The sequence below is a fragment of the Gopherus evgoodei genome, chromosome 4 (assembly GCF_007399415.2).
Source record: "Gopherus evgoodei ecotype Sinaloan lineage chromosome 4, rGopEvg1_v1.p, whole genome shotgun sequence".
Classification (NCBI taxonomy): Eukaryota; Metazoa; Chordata; order Testudines; family Testudinidae; genus Gopherus; species Gopherus evgoodei.
Genome location: NC_044325.1, coordinates 22,358,696 through 22,378,584, shown reverse-complemented (window position 1 = coordinate 22,378,584; position 19,889 = coordinate 22,358,696). Strand labels below are relative to the sequence as shown.

At 45.4% G+C, this 19,889-nt stretch overlaps 1 pseudogene; it reads right to left on the bottom strand.

Annotated features, from left to right (window-relative positions):
- Positions 1-666: 666 nt before the first annotated feature.
- LOC115651352 lies at positions 667-1,029 on the bottom strand (annotated as a pseudogene).
- Between the last annotated feature and the right edge of the window lie 18,860 nt (positions 1,030-19,889).

Genomic DNA, 19,889 nt, shown 5'->3' with positions numbered 1-19,889 from the left:
TATGTATTTGCAATCTGTCTGGCAGACTGACTCAACCTAGGACCCCTTTTTCTGCCTTGACAAGGAATTCAGTCAAGTTTCGGCCATGTTTAAAGTACAATTTAATTGAATATTTTAGCTGAAGAGTGAATGCCCTAGCAGAAAAGGAATCTGTCTTTTCCTTCTAGTCTTTTATTTCACTGAAGTACCCTGGTGTGTCTGCCTGGCTTTATTACAGCATTTCACATAATGTTACCTTATCAAAGCAACCCATTTTGGAATATTTACTAAAAGGCTGTTTTAAAAGTACAGTCATGCTAATAAAGCTAATATCCCCTATTCCCTTGACAGAAGTTTAACGAGTGTGACAAAGTCAGACCGTATGCAGTGTTGTTGTAGCAGTGTTGGTCCCAGAGACCTGGTGGATGAAGTAATATCTTTCTGTTGGTGAGAGAGAAAAGCATTAGAGCTTACACAAACTTTGCATTTAGCAGTGACACTCTGAATTAGTTTCCCAGACCTGAAGAAGTGCTCCATGTAAGCTCAAAAGTTTCTATCTCTCACCAACAGAAGTTGGGCAAATAAAAGATATTACCTCACCCAACATGTCTTTCTAAAGTCAGGCGGGACAAGTGGTAGAGAGTGGGTTTTTTTAAATTGACGTATCTCGGGGAGCACAAAGACCAGTTACTTGAAGCTGGTCTGCTTGGTCACAGCCTTGCTGCCCTCAGACACAGCCTGCTTAACCAACTCCCTGGGCAGCAGCAGTCGCACGGTGGTCCGGTCTGGATTTCCCGAGAGGTGATGATGGAGCGCTTGTTATAATGCACCAGGCGGGACACCTCCCCAGCAATGCACTCGAAGATGTCATTGACAAAGGAATTCATGATGCCCATGGCCTTAGAAGAGATGCCGGTGTCAGGGTGAACCTGCTTCAGCACCTTGAAGACGTAAATGGAGTAACTCTCCTTTCCTGGTCTTGAAGCACCTCTTATCCCCTTTCTTGGAGCCCTTCTTGTGTGCAGGAGCAGATTTCACCAGCTCAGACATCTCAATAGCTAATCTCACAGCCAGGGCCAGTGCAACCATTTAGGCAACCTAGGCAGTCGCCTAGGGCACTAGGATTTGGGGGGCGGCATTTTCTTCAGCAGCAACCGCAGTGGCCAGATCTTCGGCCGTCCCGGTCGCCACCGGCATTTAGAAGGGGGGAGCTGGGGCAGGGGAGCACAGAGAGGGCCGCCTGCAGCAAGTAAAGGAGGCGCGGCATGCAGGGGAACTGCATGCCGTGGCTGCTTCACTTCTCCTGCCTCCCAGGCTTGCAGCGCCTAAGCTGATTGGCGCCGCAAGCCTGGAAAACGGGAGAAGTGAAGCAGTGACGGTGTGTTCGGTGAGGAGGCGGAGCAGGGGTGAGCTGGGGCGGAGGGGGCCTCAGAGCAAAGGGGGGTGGGGAGCTGCTACAGGGGGGCGCCTCAGGGCTAGGGGGGAGCTGGCATGGGGGGGAGCCTCAGGGTGGGGGCTTGGGGACAGGGGAAGGCACAAGGTGGAAGTTTCGCCTAGGGCATGAAATGTTCTTGCACTGGCCCTGCTCACAGCACGGAACAGGAACAGTGCAGGAAGGCACGTATATCAGCCCTAGAAGGGTAAAGGTCCTTCTCCCCCTGAGCTGAAAAGAGGTTACCTCTGGTCAGCTAGGGACATCTGAGTTCAATTAAGGGCTGCCTGTGACCTTTAAAAAACCCTCCTCTTGTGAGAGAGAGGGAGAAGAGATGAGAGATGAGCTGCAGCAGGGTGAAAAGGCTGCTCCTGTGTAGAAGGCTGCTCTTCTTCCTATAAAGGAAGCAACTGAGTTAATGGACTGTTTGGGGAAGGACTGGCACCCAGGGGCCAGCATAACAAGGCAACACCCCAGAGATGAAGCGGGAGAGGAATTCCCATTTTGTGTTGGGAACTTGGTTCTTAGTGTTTGGCTGAAGAGTGCGCCTTGGGCCTACTCTGAGGCCCACCTTGTAAATATTGAAAAATAAAACCCAAGTGAGGCATAAAGGCTCTGCTGAGTGGGACTGATTTACTCCAGACTCCCCTGCCCCCTCCTGATGGGGGACCCTAAGCCCAGAGAAGCGAAGAAGGTGTCTTACTATGTAAGCATTAGTGCTGTGCTTGCATAACCACATACCTCCATGGTAAGCTGGCTGCTGCCACTCATGACTACCTCCACAGATGGAGTAATGGGCCTTTTATCTCAGCAGGGTAGAAAGACAAGAAAGAACATGTTGTGAATTAGCACACTGAGAAGTCTATGCTAAAATCAAAGATTAGTGGTTTACTTATTACTGCCCCCTCCTGCAAGCTTAGCATTAACTCATGCTAAATGACCCACACGGGGAAATCAGAAGCAAGGATTAATAAAGGTTTAATGGTGAAGGTTTTGTGTTTGAAAGTGGCAGACTCTAACAGCGCTAGGAAACAATAAAGTCCTCCCTTTCCCCCACTGATAACCACTGGAAGAGTGTGTGTGTGTGTGTGTGTGTGTGTGTGCGTGCGTGCGTGTGTGTGTGTGTGTGTGCACGCGCACACACGCATTTTACCACATGGAATGAGCTGCTGTATCTTGCCTAGCAGAATTACATTCCTTTCTAGGCTATAATTAGCTCCATACTAATCCAGTCTTGAGTACATTTTCTAATGTATGCCAGTGTTTGCATCTTCTTCACATCTGTCTTATAAAACCACTTACAGATCATTTTCCAAGTTAGGGCTGGCTTTTAACTAAAGGGTGATTATAGTTGTGCTGAAAAGGTTGGATTTTAAACAAGTCACATAATACAGTGTGAGTCTGTACTGGAGGTTGTTCTTGGTGTAAGTTTTGCTCTAGTACTAGGTTGTCTAGCAATCTCAACACAACCACAACAACAAAAAGTGAAATGGAAATGATCACGGTACAGAAGGAAAACACACATACAAGTATGCAATGAGAATAACAACTGAAAAAATAGAGAACCAATAGCTTAAATAAATGGAAATAAATTTGTTCTTTTAATGTTGACTTATAAAAAAATCTTTAGTAGTTTCTATATAAAATCCATTCAAACTTTTCCTGGGAAGGAATAGAAACCACCTCTTGTGTTATGTGCTTGTGGGGAAATAACATCCTGATGTCAATCAATCCAAGCCATTCCAGAGGGACATGTCTACAGCACAACCAACTTCCGTAGCATTGATGGTTCAAATGGGCTCTAGAGTCTTTCCTCCCCATGTCACTGGTCCAAATTCAGCCCTGACTTGTAGTGACTGAGAGCTATTGCCGGCTGAAGGCTGTTCGGGGGCTTCTGTGAAATGAGTTGGTGAATGCAGTTCAGTTCCTAGAGATAGGAGTCTATGTTGCTAACCTGTCACCACAATAGGCTCCATAACTGACACCCTGAGAGAAGCTAAGACTCAGGAGGCCAACTTACCTTCTTGGCCTCTAGAGATTTGTTGTGATGATTACAATGCTGATGAGACATACAGTTCATCCAGATGAGTCATGGCAGATTGATGGGGCAAGGTGCAAAAACATGTGCTACTGCTCCACGCTCCTGTGCTTGTGTGACATTATTCACATGAACTGGGACTGTAAAGATCATTGTTGCAACCAAGGTCCTGTAGTGGCACCAAATTTTTTATAAAGGGGGTCAAATAAGGTGTCCAAGAAAAGGCTATGTTTTGCTGGTTATGATTATGCTCTCTGTATGTGTGTATCATTTTTGTAGTTGAAGTTATGAATATTGGCTCGATATTGTCTGTATTACAAATTTATACTATGCTTCTGGGTGACACCCCAGACAAGCTTGTGTCAGCTTTGCCTAGCCTGCTTGATGGCCTATTAAGGACCATCAGCTATACAATTGACCCACTGAGAGAAGGCAGATACGCCTTGTGACTCAGCAAGTGACTTGCCCATGTGACTCCAAACTCCATTTTGCTGTAATTTTCCAGGGTAAGAACAAAGAGGTGTTCTTACACCTGGAAAAGACTATAAAAGACTGATGCCTCATCTCCATCTTGTCTTCAATCCTGCATCTTACCTCTGGAGGGACTTTGCTACAAACGGAAGCTCTACACAAAGGACTGATGACCCATCCCAGTTGGGGATGTACTCCAGAGACTTGATTTGAATGTGCAGTTTATTCTATCACTGCTACAAGCCTGAACCAAGAACTTTGCCATTACTGTATGTAATTGGTTCCATTTAACCAATTCTAGCTCTCATCTGTATCTTTTTCCCTTTATGAATAAACCTTTAGATTTTAGATTCTAAAGGATTGGCAACAGTGTAATTTGTGGGTAAGATCTAACTTGTATGTTGACCTGGGTCTGGGGCTTGGTCCTTTGGGATCAGGAGAACCCTTTTTCTTTTACTGGGGTATTGGTTTTCATCAGGGCTGGCTTCAAGCACCAACTCAGCAAGCAGGTGCCGGGGCAGCCAATGAAGAGGGGCGGCACCTTCGGCTTTTCGGCAGCAATTCGGCAGCGGGTCCCTCTGTCCCTCTTGGAGGGAAGGACCTGCCGCCGAATTGCTGCTGAAGAATGAAGTGGCACCAATCACAGCTTTTTTTTTGCCTTCTCCCCCCTCCCTCCCCCTCTGCTGCTTAGGGTGGCAAAAACCCTGGAGCTGGCCCTGGTTTTCATAACCATTTGTCCCCATAATGAGTGGCACTGGTGGTGATACTGGAAAACTGGAGTGTCTAAGGGAATTGTTTGTGCGACTTGTGGTTAGCCAGTAGGGTGAGACCGAAGTCTTGTCTGTTTGACTGGTTTGGTTTGCCTTGGCATGCATAGAAACCCCAGCTCTGGGCTGTAACTGCCCTGCTTGAAGCAATTTGTCCTGAATTGGCACTCTCAGTTGGGTCCCGCCAGAACCAGCATCATTACAGCTTGTTCTGTGACTAAACAAGGACTTCTGCCTCCCCAGCTATAAATCCAGCACTAAATCTATTCAGGGCTACAAGGCCTGGCTCACCGGGAGCTGTCTGTGAGAAGGTGCAGAGAGCAGCACATGTTCTAGGAGGGCTGTTCCATTTAAGCATTGTGTCTTCCATGCACTCTAGTTGAGTAACCTTTTCTCCCAGTGACCAGTATGTCCAGACAACAGTATCTTTCTGTCCCATCCCCTATCACACTATTCCTCTGGCATGTGTTAAGTATGTGTGTTTTGAGGAGGCATCACAGAGATCCCATCTTTAATTGTTAACGTCTCAAGTTTTCACCTTGGTCAAAAGTGGAGACTGCTTTTATTGACTCTACTTTTTTTTGATTGACACCTCAAAAATTGTATCTTTGTCTGCTTTAGCAACATTGATCATGTATATGGTGACACTGTTTAGAGAGACCTTCTGTTGCCGTCTATCTGGTGGGTTCTGTGGTGCACCAAACTTCCTGATTGTCCATGCTTTCCTGCTAGAACTTGACATATCCGTAACTAAGATTTCTTTTTCCCACCATGCTCTTTGGGTTAAATTCAGGCTCTCTAGGAGATGACTGGCTATTTCTGTGTTAATGAATATTTTGAACAGCTAAAGGAAGTTTTCACATTGTTTGCCCAGACATGGTAGACAGGTTTTTGGCAGCCATGTTGGATGAACTTGGAGATGATCTTAAAGATTGCTTTGGTAAACCTTGAACATGCTTAAACTACTGAAATTTTATGCAGGATGCAGAATGTATACTGGTCAATGAGTTTAGTGTAAGTGTCCCAGTCTTCTTTCTGTAGTTCCAGTGTAGTATCTCTGAGTAAAGTGATTTAGTCTGTATCCTGATTCCTGACCAAAGCCTTCAATTATTTCATGTAATATTGGCCATATTTTATTTATATCTTGTATAAAAAGCATAAGGCCATCATCGTATAATGAAACCTTTTCTATTCCCGATATTCTTATTCCCTGACTTTCTTCAGTGTCACCCCCAATCTTTTGTTCTAATAGTTCCATAATTCAATCAAATAATAAGGACAATAAGGGACATCCTTGGTTTGTTCCTCTGTATAATCGTATTGGTTCAGTCTTTGTGACATCATTTCCCCAAATACCTAATGTGAACCTGGCACGGAGGTGAAAGTAAGCCAGTCCCCCCCTGGTACAGCGTACCAGCAAGAGCCAATACATGGTGCCAGAAAGCACTGGCTTCCGCAGCAGGGATTTAAAGGGCTCTGGGCTCCCCGCCACTGCGGGGAGCCCAGAGCTCTTTGAATCCCGCCCGCGGCTCGGGCGCCTGGGCTGGGGCTGGATTTAAAGGGTTCTGGGTTGCCACGGCTGCAGTCAGCCCAGAGCCCTTTAGCCCCCCACCCGCAGCTCCAGCGGCTGCACTGGGGCCAGATTTAAAGGGCACTGGGCTGCCGCAGCTGCGGTCAGCCCAAACCCCTTTAAATCCCGCCCACCCCGCACTGCCACGGCTCCGGCGGCCGGGCTGGGGCCAGATTTTAAGGGCTCTGGGCTGCTGCGGCTGCAGGAGCCCAGAACCCTTTGAATCCTGCCCACGGCTGCGCTGGGGCCAGATTTAAAGGGCACTGGGCTGCGGTCAGCCCAGAGCCCTTTAAATCCCACCGGTGGCTCTGGTGGCTGGAGTTGCGGTGAGGATTTAAAGGGTCTGGAGCTCCACGGCGGCTGGAGCCTCGGGCTCTTTAATTTTCCCCTGAGTCCCCAGGGGCTCCCAGCCACCTCTGCAGCTGGGAGCACCAGGTTGATTTAAAGGCCCTGGGGCTCCCAGCCACAGCCGGTACCCCAGGGCCTTTAAATTTTGAGATGCCACGTCTCTTCCGTTCGAGGTCACACCCCCTCAGGATTCCAGCAGTACCGGTAAGTCCTGTAAGTTACTTTCACCCCTGTCCTGGCGGGTCAGGTGCCAGTTCATGCCACAGCCCCTAGGCCTCAACTGAACATTGACTAATGCACTGCTGGAAAGCGGTCTGGCTCACCTGTGTGTTAAAATAGGTATTAGATTTATGAAAAGGTGTTTCAACTTTATGAAATGCTTGTGAACTGCTGCATGCATTAATCTCACATATCATATCTACATCCCACGTTATAAGGTAGCATTTAGTGTGTGCTCTGTAAGTGTCAAACCACTTGTCAGGAAAGAAGCATTGCCAAGTGTCAAATATCAGAGGGGTAGCCGTGTTAGTCTGGATCTGTAAAAGCAGCAAAAAAAAGCAGCTGCTATTGCTAAGTGTGAAACACTAGTTTATCACAAGAGATATTATCTCCTGCCCAACAAAAGAAGGCCCAGAGGCACCAGACAAGCCATTGTGGAACATCAGAAGACAAAGGTTTAGTTGATTGCTCTCCCCCACATCCATGAACAGGATATGTGCATGGGGACTCATCCCGACAGCTTGAACTCTGGTGGAAGGGAATAAAAATCCCAGACAGGAAGAAATTGCATGTTTATGCTGCTTGGACTCTGAGGGGCAAGGATTATTAAGCATAAGCAAAAGGTCCCAAGTGCTTGGCCTGGATTACCCCTGAAGGACAAATGGATCTTGATTATTATAGAAGTTGCTATTACCTTTTGAAACCTAAGACTGTAACTCATTTGTCTGTATGTTTATCTGCGTTAACCTTCTAATTTCTTTTTCTTAGTTTATAAATCTTCAATTAATTTATTATATGATTATATTTGGTGTCAGATCTAAAGTGCAATTGAGCTGGGATAAGTGACCGGTCCTTGGGGAGTGGGAGTGGGATTTAATTTGAGAGGGGTGTGAGAGAGAGAGAGAGTGTAAGGGACCATCTATCACAAAGGCAGGCTAACCTGGCTTGCAAGATAGACCAGAGTGCCCAAGGGGACTGTCTGTCACTCCATGTCCAGGCTGCTATAAGTGCTTGAGGAGTTCACACTTGATCCTTGGTTGGTGAAATCAAAGCATAGAACTCACAACCAATTTGGGGTGTGTGCCCTGCTACTTAACAGTCTGCCCTGAGGTTGGTACTCCTGAACCACTCCAGACAGTTTTTCACCCAAGGATTTTTAGGGGTTATTTTAATCCACTTCTGAAAGTGGTCCCAAAAACTGTATTTCTCCACTTTCTAAACAAATATGGTCATTCTACCAAACCTTTTCTGCACCCATAGTTAGAATGCAGATGTCTTCATTAGTGCTCTTGGAACGCTTTATCACATGCAGGAGTTTTCTTGTGTTATTTAAGTGGTTTCTTCCTTTTTATAAAACCAGTCTGTTTGCACTAATTTAGGCATTTTTGTGTCTAATCTGGATGCTAGTATTTTTGTTAAAATTTTACTATCTGTATTTGTTAAACAAATGGGCCTGTAAGACGCTGGATCTGATAAATCCTTATTTAGTTTAGTTATCAAAACTACATCTGCCTGATGGAAAGTATTTAGTGAGCACTCTGTTGCCAAAGAAGACTGAAATATCTTAGTTCACAATGGAGTTACTATATTTTAAACATGGGAGCTGTGCAGCCGGTGCTCGGGGCCGGGGAGGGACAGTGGGCAGAGCTGACTAGCTGCGCCTGCCCCTAGGAGCAGCAGGGACGGGTTGCAGCTTGTGGGGAGCTGCCTGAGGTGAGCACCCTTTGGATCTGGCATCCTGAAACCCCTCCTGTGCCCCAACTCCCAGCCCTGCATCCCCTCTTAGTTAACTGGAATTTTTAACTTACCGGCACACACACCCCCTCCCCCGTCATTCCCCCAACATGCCAGATAAAAAGCTTTTACTGTACTACTCTTTCATTCTGTGTCAGCCATTTTCAGATCTTGAAAAATGCTTGCTCCTAATTCTTCCATGTTAACACATTTGCTAGTATATAGCTCTTGGAAATATTCTGCTAGTATTTTGTTAATCCCTTTGTTTTTGGAGTATTCCATCTTTTGTCCTTAAGGTATGGTATGACTGTTCTGGGTCTTCTGTTGGAAATCAGTCTGGTTAGTAATCTATGTACCATTTCGTGCCATAAAATAGTTTCTGCATGACTGACCAACTAGGCAATCATGAGTTCCTTTCCTTGTCATGGTACTTTTTTAGGTATCATTTTTGCTTTAGCTTCTTAGCAGTCCTCAGTAATTTTTCTTGACTTGCCTGGGCTTTTCAAACAGTCAGCTACAGTTTCATGGGGTTTCTTCTCACTTGGTTTAACACTTTCCCTGGTTTGACTCCTTTTCTGCTGCTAGCACTCTACAAAGACACTTTGAAATTCTGTATTATCAGCTCAATATACAGAAAGTACTCTCTAATTCCCTTCCTCTTATCCCAGATTATTTGCATATAGGCAGCCTTCTAATTCCTGCTATCATATTTTGGAGACCTTCTTTTAGTAAAGTGAGAACTGATTGGCTCCACTGTTTGCAAAGGGATTTGAAATTCTCAGATGCAAGGCACAATGTACAGTAAGTGCACTATAAATGTGTTGTGCGCAGAGTGCTGATTGGTCACCTGGTGCTAGCGCTCCTCCTTGTTTCCAAATGTTAAATTGCATTGAAAGAAGCTGAAAATGTAACACTTTCCTACTATTACTTTCCTATGTACGCTAAGGCTGTAACTGCCCAGGTGATGTTATGTGACCACAAATGCGCTGAGAGATGGGCTGCACAATCGAAAATGGGCCAAGAGGAAATCCCGCTGTTAAGCTATGACCCATTCTAGGGAAATGTTTGAGATCCCCTCTCCTGCCATGTGTAATTTTTCACGACTAGTCAGGGTGGAGCATTGAGTCCTAGCACAAAATGGGGCCACAGCCTGGAACTCCATGAAATCCTGGAGTGACCCCACTGCTTCAACAGTGACGAAGTCTTCAGAGAAGAGCAAAACTCTGGGAGCCACAAAAGAAACTAGGACCTTGCGCAGAGAGTTCAGTAACATAAGGTAGGCCCTGAAGCTAAGCCCAGTGTAGTTGTTCAGCAGCATTCCACAGTATTAATCTACACACCAAGCCTGACTTTCACTTCTCTCCAGGTGTGAAAGTAACTTAAAGACTTACTGGCACATCAGAGTCCTGAGCGGGGGAAGAGGGGTGGGGAGGGCGAGGCGGGGCCTCAGCTGGAAGAGGTGGGGCCTTTAAATTAACAGCCTTAGGAAATATTCAAGTCTCCCCTGAAGGATTTCTTAGGGTATGTCTACATCTACAATTTTGCAGCGCTGGTTGTTACAGCTGTATTAGTACAGCTGTATAGGGCCAGCGCTGCAGAGTGGCCACACTTACAGCAACCAGCGCTGCAAGTGGTGTTAGATGTGGCCACACTGCAGCGCTGTTGGGCGGCTTCAAGGGGGGCTCGGGGAATGCAAGAGCAAACCGCGGGGAAGCAGGTCTCCTTCCCCGGGTTGCTCCAGTGTTCCCCGAACCCCCCTGCAAGCAGATCTCCTTCCCCGCGGTTTGCTCTCGCGTTCCCCGAACCCCCGTGCAAGCAGGTCTCCTTCCCCCGGTTTGCTCTCGCGTTCCCCGAACCCCCTCCCCGCAAGCAGGTCTCCTACCCCGCGGTTTGCTCTCGCGTTCCCCGAACCCCCCTGCAAACCGCGGGGAAGGAGACCTGCTTGCGGGGAGGGGGTTCAGGGAACGCGAGAGCAAACCGTGGGGAAGGAGACCTGCTTGCGGGGAGGGGTTCGGGGAACGCGAGAGCAAACCGCGGGGAAGGAGACCTGCTTCCCCGCGGTTTGCTCTCGAGTTCCCCGAACCCCCCTGCAAACTGCGGGGAAGGAGACCCGCTTGGGGGGGGATTCGGAGAACACCGGAGCAAACCGCGGGGAAGGAGACCTGCTTGATTACCAGAGAGGTATCCTCAGGTATGCTGGGATACCTGCTTATTCCACGGAGGTCAAGAAAAGCGCTGGTAAGTGTCTACACTTGATTACCAGCGCTGGATCACCAGCGCTGGATCCTCTACACCCGAGACAAAATGGGAGTACGGCCAGCGCTGCAAACAGGGAGTTGCAGCGCTGGTGATGCCCTGCAGATGTGTACACCTCCTAAGTTGCAGCGCTGTAACCCCCTCACCAGCGCTGCAACTTTGTGATGTAGACAAGCCCTTAGGCTTTCTGCAGATCAGTCACAGTATTACTGTAAAACTGCAAAGCTATTGATTTGTGATTTCAGGTCCCTCACTTCCTGAGTCAGTAGAGCAGTTCAGCAGAGGCACTACCCTGCTGTCACATAGAACAGCAACATCCTCAGCCAATTAGGAAGTGGTATTGACAGGTTCTGTGAGGAGCTCCATCCTGTGCCACTGGCTGGTTACTAGGGGCAGGCTGCAGAGTGGAGGCAGGCAAATACCAGACTTCTCACAGCTTCACCAGAAAAGCATCTCATGACATTGCATGGTGATTTCCCTTCTTAAAACCGCTTTAGAGAGATCTCTACCAAAGAAGAATGTAAAACTGTTTTCTTCCATTGGAAGAAGCCTGTTCTAAGCCCAGAGGTAACAAAGAGACTTTGAGTCCATATGGAACACCTTGTTCATGCTTATTCCAATTAGACCATTTGTAATCGACTACCTCAGCACAGGCTTAAATATGGATGTTGCCCAGAGATTGCTATAATCCTGCACCTGGATATTATCATGTGCTGGTGCTCTTACCCTCTGCCAAAAACTCTGATCCTGCAGTAATGCAGGCACATTGAACCCTAAGCTCTTTGGAAAATACTGCAAAGCCTTTCCTCAGAATTAGCCTCACCATGATACATGTGAACTGGAGTGTTGTGGAAATGTTCAATTACCCATCTTTAAAATGTATCTCAGGAGTTCAATCTCCTGTGCAAGAAATTCCTGCAAATTTTCTGTCAGTCTCTAAACAGTGCTGGGAAACAGACTGAAAAATGCAGTCAGCTCAGACAGAGATTATTAGGGATTCATGTGATTTCAGAATGGCTGTTAAGCATGACTTGATAATGCCTGTTGCAGTCCATGGACCCCCCCCCAGGGCACAGTCTGGCCCATTTGTCTAAAAGGCCAATTTTCTTGCCCTAGATTATTAAATTACAATGAGCTTTGGGAAACAATCTAGTTTACTTTTCACAGTAAAGGATGCTGCCTTTACTTTCGTATTTCACACAGTTGGGAAAATGAAAATGATGATATGGCCCTGCTGAAATTGATGGCAAAACTCCCATAGACTTCAGTGGGGGGGAGGTCACAATTTTTTACCCACAACTCAGCTTTGCTTTCTGTTCTCATGCACTTTGCACACATCTGTAATGTCTGTGTTGCACACAGAGGGCTGCTTAAATTCAAACAAAATTTCCATCTCTCCCCTTCTTTTATTTTCCATGAGACCATTTCTTGCAATGTTAGATTTTTGCATAAGCTTTTTCCCCTCTTGCAAAATCTTAAATTTCAGGCCCTGACAATGTCCCCTTCCACCAAAGATGTGGCATATAGACTCAAATGCTTTGGAGGGCAAGGATCAGCCTTCTGGTATCATCATGATATTTGTAGATGATGGAAAACACCATATATATATATATATATATATATATGCTCGGTAAATTGTGAGGAATTAAAATTAAGATTCCTTGTAAAAAGCAGCCTTATGTGAGTGACAAGTTTCAGAGAGGTAGCCGTGTTAGTCTGGATCATGCATCTGACAAAGTGGGTATTCACCCACGAAAGCTTATGCTCCAATATTTCTGTTTAGTCTATAAGGTGACACAGGACGCTTTGTCACTTTTTATGTGAGACACTCTTGCAATAGAGAATCTCACTCATTGAGTAACACAGGAAACTGTTGCAGTATATAGAGGAGGTTTTGGAACAAATAGATCGTTCGAACAGCAATACCTCCCCAGGGCTGGATGGTATTCACCCAAGAGTTCTGAAGGAACTCAGGTATGAAATTGCAGAACTACTAACTATGGTATGTAACTTATTATTTAAATCAGCTTCTGTACCAGAAGACTGGCAGATAGATAATGTGATGCCAATTTTTAAAAAAGGCTCCAAAGGTGATCCTGGCAACTATAGGCCAGTAATTGTAACTTCAGTACCAGGCAAATTGTTTGAAACTGTAGTAAAGAACAAAATTTTTTAGACACATAGCTGAACACAATTTATTGGGGAAGAGTCAATATGGCTTTTGTAAAGAGAAATCATACTTTACCAATCTTTAGAATTCTCTGAGGCCAGAGGCAGATTACAGTTTTGTAGGGCCCTGGACCAGAGCAAGTGGGGGTCCCTCCCCACCTCTTCCACCTGCAGTCTCCCCGCAACCTCCCCCTGGTGCTCCTGCTGGGGAGTGGGGTCAGGGCACTACCCCTACCTGCCCAGCACTCCTGCCAGGGGGGTGCAGGGTTGGGATGCGGGGGCCTGCCCTGCTCAACCTGCCCAGTGCACCTGCTGGGGAGAGGGGTTGGGGCCAGGGGACCAATTTAACCATTGACATCACACTGTAGAAAGAAAATACCTCTTCTTACATGTCTCTCACATCTTGGGCCAGTGCATCATAGCAGGGGAACCTTATTTAAATCATGCAGGAATTAAAGCAAAAGGAAAGGCATTGATCACCCCTGGAAAGAACACTTACACCACCTGAAAGTTTTGTTGTCTACTGTGAAGGGAACCATTTCTCCAAGTGTGCTATTGTAACCCAAGAAGTAGGGACAGTTAGACACCACAACAGCAGCATGCCATGCTTCTAAGTGGCCTGCAATTGCTGAAAAATGAAAGATTACTGATCAGTTTAAAGTCAAATAACTGTGGGGGAGGTCTTCAATTGAAGATTTAAAAGGTAATTGGGATCTGGAAGAAAAACCAGAAAAAGCAGAATTATGTCACGTTAATTCTGTTGTAGCACCTACAGGCACCAGTTCCTTTGTGCTAGGCACTGTACAAACAACTGTAAGACAAATACTTGTTGTTGTTTTTTTTGCATTACAGTAGTACATGGAGTCCCCAGCAAAGATCAAGGCCCCTTCAGCACTGAACAAACACATGGTAAGAAACAGTCCCCAACTCAGAGTTTCTGATCTAAATAGGCAAGACAAACAACAAGTGGGAGAGGAAACAAAGGTGAACTGATTTGTCCAAGCTCACAAAACAGGTCAGTAGCAGAACGAAGGACAGCGCCTACATCTCCTGAATCCCAGACCTGTGCTCTGCCTGCTGGACCAGGACCACACTACCTCGCTGTTAAATAGTTGAAGGTGAGGGAGGTGGTATTAATGATAGATACACAGTAACTAAAAGTAACAGTATCAGAAAAATCATCCTGGCATTGAAATGGAATCCAAAGGAAAATGGTGGAAGCCCTGTCTCTTGAAACATTTAAAACTAGACTGGACAAAGTACTAGAAAAATGTACGGTAAGGAGCAATCCTATATTGGCAAGAGAATAGCTTAGATGATTACATAAGTCTTTTCCGCCTCTAATAGCACTGATTCCAAGCTGTAGAGGATGAGTAGAAGACAAAGGTAATCATGGGTGGTGGGTACTATAGGCTGGGGGAGGCTGTGCCACCCCAAACTGCCATGCATGGCCCCACCCACACTCTGCCCCTGGACACCCCACTCCTGCTTCCACTCTACGCAGCCGCTCCAGTCTCCCTCTGGGGTGGCCCCCCTCCCGGTGCTCTGGAGCTGGGGGGGCTGTGACCACACCGACCGTTCCAAGGCTGGGGGTGCTCTGGGGCTGGTGGGGGAGCAAGTTGTGGCGGTGGCTGCAGTGAGGGTGGCTCTAAGATCAGGCAGAGGATGCAGAAGGGGCATGGCTTTGGATGGAAGGGGTGGGGGTGGGGATGGGGCTGGGGCTGGTGGCTAGCCTCCCCCAGCCTGCGGTTCACACGCTGCCCATGAAGGTAATACATAAGAGCACACCACAGGAGACTGCAGACCTATTTAACAGGGCAAGAGCAAACAAGATGCTGAACGACCAACGACCAAATTAATCTTTGTGAGTCAAGCTGGGTGAGGTGATAGCTTTTATTGGCTCAACTTCTGTGGATGAGAAAAACAAGCTTTCCAAGCTACACAAGAACTTTTCTTCAGGGCTGGGAAAGGTACTAAGCACGTCCCAGCTAAATACAAGCTCAGACATATAGTTTAGTATAAGTAGTTAGCACACCTCTGTAGTCATGGGATGCAAAATACTACCAGGCCCTTTGCCAATTGTTTCTGATCTTGAGGGGGTAGGACAGACGAAATGCCAGAGAAATGGGAAAAGGCAAACAAGCAAAACTCTTTTGACTGGAAAGAGGAGCCAGAGCATTACAGACCAGGGCATTTAGCTGTGATACTAAGTAAAGGATTAGAACAATTAATAAGCCATAAATCATGGCAACCCAATTTAATATAATTATTTCTTAAACCAGGTATAATCTTAATGGATAACGGCAATGCAGACAAATCTTCAGTTTTGTAGGGCATTTTATACATATTGCCCCATGACAGGCTCACAGGGCTAAAAGTGAAACGTGAATTAACTGGCACTGCTATAAAAAGGATACACAACTGGTTAAAAATCATGAGCAATCGTCAGTCACATGGCAGGAAGACAAATTGCATTGGGAGCTCACTGAATGTGCATTCTGGACCTAATAAATACAAAGTGGGGCTAAATGCATTGTCAGATAAGGCTCCTGGGATTACAGTGGATGCTGCATTGAATATGAATCCTCAACACAACTTACACAAAGGGCAAATATCATATTGGAGTGGGTTGTAGTTAACAGAAGTGGTATGTAATCGTTCCACTTTATTTTGCATGTGTTATCCCTGAAAAGGAGTCTTACACTGACTGGGGCTGCAGGAATTCAAAAAAGAAAAACCAGAGAAACTTCAGAAGAGAACAAAGAATATAAACAAACAAACAAACCAAAACCTTTCAGGAAAGATTCTGAGAAGTGTGCACATTCAGTCTGGAGAACAGATGACTGAGAGACAACAGGATAACAGTCTATAGATACAGAAGGGACTGCCATAAAGAGAACAGGGAATCAATTATTCTTCCTAGCAGAGAGACCACCACTGCACCATAAGCATCACTGTTAATCTGTAGAAAAGAATACTTAGTTTAAATATTAGGGGACATGACAGGCAATGCATCCAGCAACCAAGGAAGCTTGTGACCTCACCAGCTGGAGATACTTGTGGCTAGAAATGGCACCTAGGCATTAGGAACAACTAAGACTAATTAACATTTGCAGTATTGTTGTAGCTGTGTTGGTCCCAGGAGAGTAGAGTGATAAGAGGGTGAGGTAATATCTTTTATTGGACCAACTTCTACTCAGAACTGAAGAAGTAACTCAAAAGCTTTTTGCTCTCATCAACAGAAGTTGGTCTAATAAAAGACATTACCCACTTGGTCTCTAAGAATAATTGTCACTGTTGTCATGATGCAGGGAATTAAATGAACAACCTATTGGAGGTCCCCTCCAACTATACTAAGACTTTGATTACCATTAATCTAAGGAAATTGAGTGATACCAATGAATCCATTAGAAACACTTTTTGCATTGCTACATTATAAAACCTCTAGCAGTTTATGATCTGCCCCTTGAATAGTGCAAGGTCCCAACAACTCACCTGAGAAGCCACTGTTGCCTTGGGAGGGAAGGGAGAGTGTGTTTATATCTGTGGCCACGTCCAGACTACCCGCCGTATCGGCGGGTTAAAATCGATTGCTCGGGGATCGATATATCGCGTCTAATCTAGACGCAATATATCGATCCCCGAGCGCGCTTATATCGATTCCGGAATTCCATCAACCCCAACGGAGTTCCGGAATCGACACGGAGAGCCGCGAACATCGATCCCGCGCCGTCTGGACGGGTGAGTAATCCGATCTTAGATATTCGACTTCAGCTACGTTATTCACGTAGCTGAAGTTGCGTATCTAAGATCGATTTCCCCCCCCTAGTCTGGACCAGCCCTGTGATTCAATCACCTTCATTAGCTAACCCACAGCATAAGAGTAAAATATTTGCAGACCTAACCAATTATTAGGTCTCCTACAATTTACCCATGAAAATAAAACTAGGTAGAACAGTGCTTAGTCAGAGTAATGCTAAGAATAAAACTACGTTACAACTTTTAAGATAATTTGATAGTAGGTTTTCTTCCTTTTCTGACTCATAAGCATTAGGCCGGTACCAGTTCTGTTAGGTCATTGTGCCGAGCCTTCTGCCACAACAGGATTACTCTCTAGGATGTTCTCAGTTGCTTTATACAAGCTCAAACCAAAATCATGCTCTTATTATTCCCCATGGCAGACAGATGAGAATTCAGCTAATGGTCTAGCAGTGGAAAAGAAGACTAAAGAGAATTATTTTCCTGAACTAAATATAAGACATAAGGACTGTCCTGCAATTTTGACTAAGGTTTATTTGCTTCACCTACTGATTCAGTCTAGCTTCTTGGAGACAGAAGAAAAATAAAGCTTGGCTGCTACAATGAAGGTGCTATAACAAGATTTACATTAGCAATGATTGCAGCAATGCTGTTGTGTGGAGTGCTGACAGGCACTATTAAATTAAAACTCCATGCCTGTTAGATGAGATTCCAACCACCTACCAAGTATGTGTGGAATCATGAAGTGGACAGAAGTCAGACGTATCCCAAGTATGTACAGAAATAGCAGGTGGGTTTTACCGTATCTCCTCCTCCTCTTCTAGAGCCTTGTAAAGAAAACATTCTTTTTCTGAATGCTTCCAACATGTAAATGTTACACTTTGCACATAGCAGCAAGCCTCTTGTGAAGAAGCTCCCCCACATCTACAGCACTGCATTTTAACCATGTTGAAACAATAAAGAAATACCACATCTAAAGCCTGGTCCACACTACAGTGTTAGGTTGATGTGAGCCACCTTGCATCAGCCTAGCTGTGGAAATAGCTTCACTCAAATCTGCCTCCCAATAGCTTAAGTGCCTCTCTGTCTATTTAGTAATATCACCTCCCCAAGCAGCGGAAAGTCACATTTGATGTAATTAGGTTGATGCAGTGTCAGTGTAGACCAGGAATAGTTGATTTTCTGTCAAGGTCCAAATTTCTTGGCCAAGGTATAATCAAAGTCTAGACTCCAGCAAAAATTAAAAAGATTTGGTCTAGTCAAAAGCATCTGGCAGTCCAGATGTGGCACAACTTTGACTGTTATTGGCTTTCAGAGGGCATCCCACAATGCCCCACCCTGCTGACAACAGAACTGATACAAGTGCTCCTAGTGAGGATGTGTATTGCTGACACAAGAAGCCAAGTGTACGCGCACACACACAAATGATTGAATAACTGCAATGGCTGTGTGCTGCCATAAGTTAGGTCAACAATTTTGTAATGTAGAGATGGTCTAATAAGAAAGCCGCTCAGCCTTCCTCTACTGAGATTTACACTGATTAGCATCTTAGCTTATTCTAGTGTGAGACTGAAGTTCTGTTTATGACATTTAAAGATAGAGCAAGGTAAAGATTAAATCAGCAACACGAGTGATCTAAAACCATGTATACTGCACTTTGTGAAGCACAATTTTGCATGCCCAAGCTATCAGCCTGCCTCCTCTATACAATGGTTGGTTTAGAAGGGAGTACAGCTATGAGCTCATACTCTGGTGGTTGTATTTGAGCTCTGGGAAGCAATTGTTTGCAGGGCCAGTACCAACCCTACTACCATCATCTCTGGGATAATTGCTTGTATGAGTAATTATAAATGCAAGTTGATTATAGTAATTCTATAGCAGGAGAGACTCAGTTGCTACCATATACAATATGCTTTCACCCACAGCTTGAGAAAGGTTGTGGAACCAACAAGCTGTGTCAGGCTCCAGCTAGACTAGATGGTTTTAGTCTGGCCTATTGATTTGTTTCAGGCCCAGGAAGCTGACTGAAGCCCAATCTCCTTGTTAGTTCTTAGCTGAGAGCTCTGTGTAAGAACAGGGAAAGACTCCAGAGCAGGCAAAGACTCCAGAGCAGGCAGTATGAACGAGCCTCTGACACTTGAGTCAGCATCTCTCTTCTGTTTGCCATGTCTCTCAGTAGTTTGGGTAGGAGAAGTCAGGTGCATAAATACTTTCTCTGAGTTTAAACATGTTTTTGGAAAAGTACCTAAGTAATGTAGTTAAGGCAGGTTTTGGTTACTCCTTTAGCATGGGGAGGGATAGCTCAGTGGTTTGCACATTGGCCTGCTAAGCCCAGGATAATGAGCTCAAGCCTTGAGAAAGCCATTTAGGGAACTGGGGTAAAAATCTGTCTGGGGATTGGTCCTGCTTTGACCAGGGGGTGAGACTAGATGACCTCCTGAGGTCCCTTCCAGCCCTGATATTCTATGATTCCTTCATTATGAGATGGATTAACCCTTCAAATGAAGAACAGGGGGTGGGGGAGAAGGTGGTAACACAGGGGACTAAATTTGGAGCCCTTCATTACACTAGCTCTCCTATTATCTGTTGTCTTAGAGAACATTAATTCCTTAGTTTCAATTCCTACTGACCTAGACATCAGTAGATCTATTACAGCAAGCTTTAAGCCATGAGAAGCAACATATTGGCTGCACATCTTTCTGACTGCAATCAGTCCCTTTAACAGTCAGGTGGCCCTGGTATGACAAGCCACAGGTCAGTTTACCACTGTCAAGATTCTGAAAGAATTTACCAGCAATACAGCAAGTGAATTCAAGAGCTGACTGCACATGCTCAAGTCTTAAAGATGTGGCACTTTTCACAGGAGATTTTAACTGAAAAGTGGCATAAAGAACAAATGTTCACACAACAGGATAAAAAGAGTTACAGCAACAATTAACACCACAAATGGTGGAAAGACCGTTCCCCTAGAATTGCAACTGGGTGTATCAATTTCAGAATTCATTTTTTAGATTTAAGCAGCACAGCTAGGATGTTACTACAACACTAAGTCCTGCCTGCCCAAACAGCTGGAAGAAACAGCCAAATGGCCCTCTGCCTTGTACTGCCATGCTAGATTAGTTAAACAAACCTGTCTGAATACTAGAA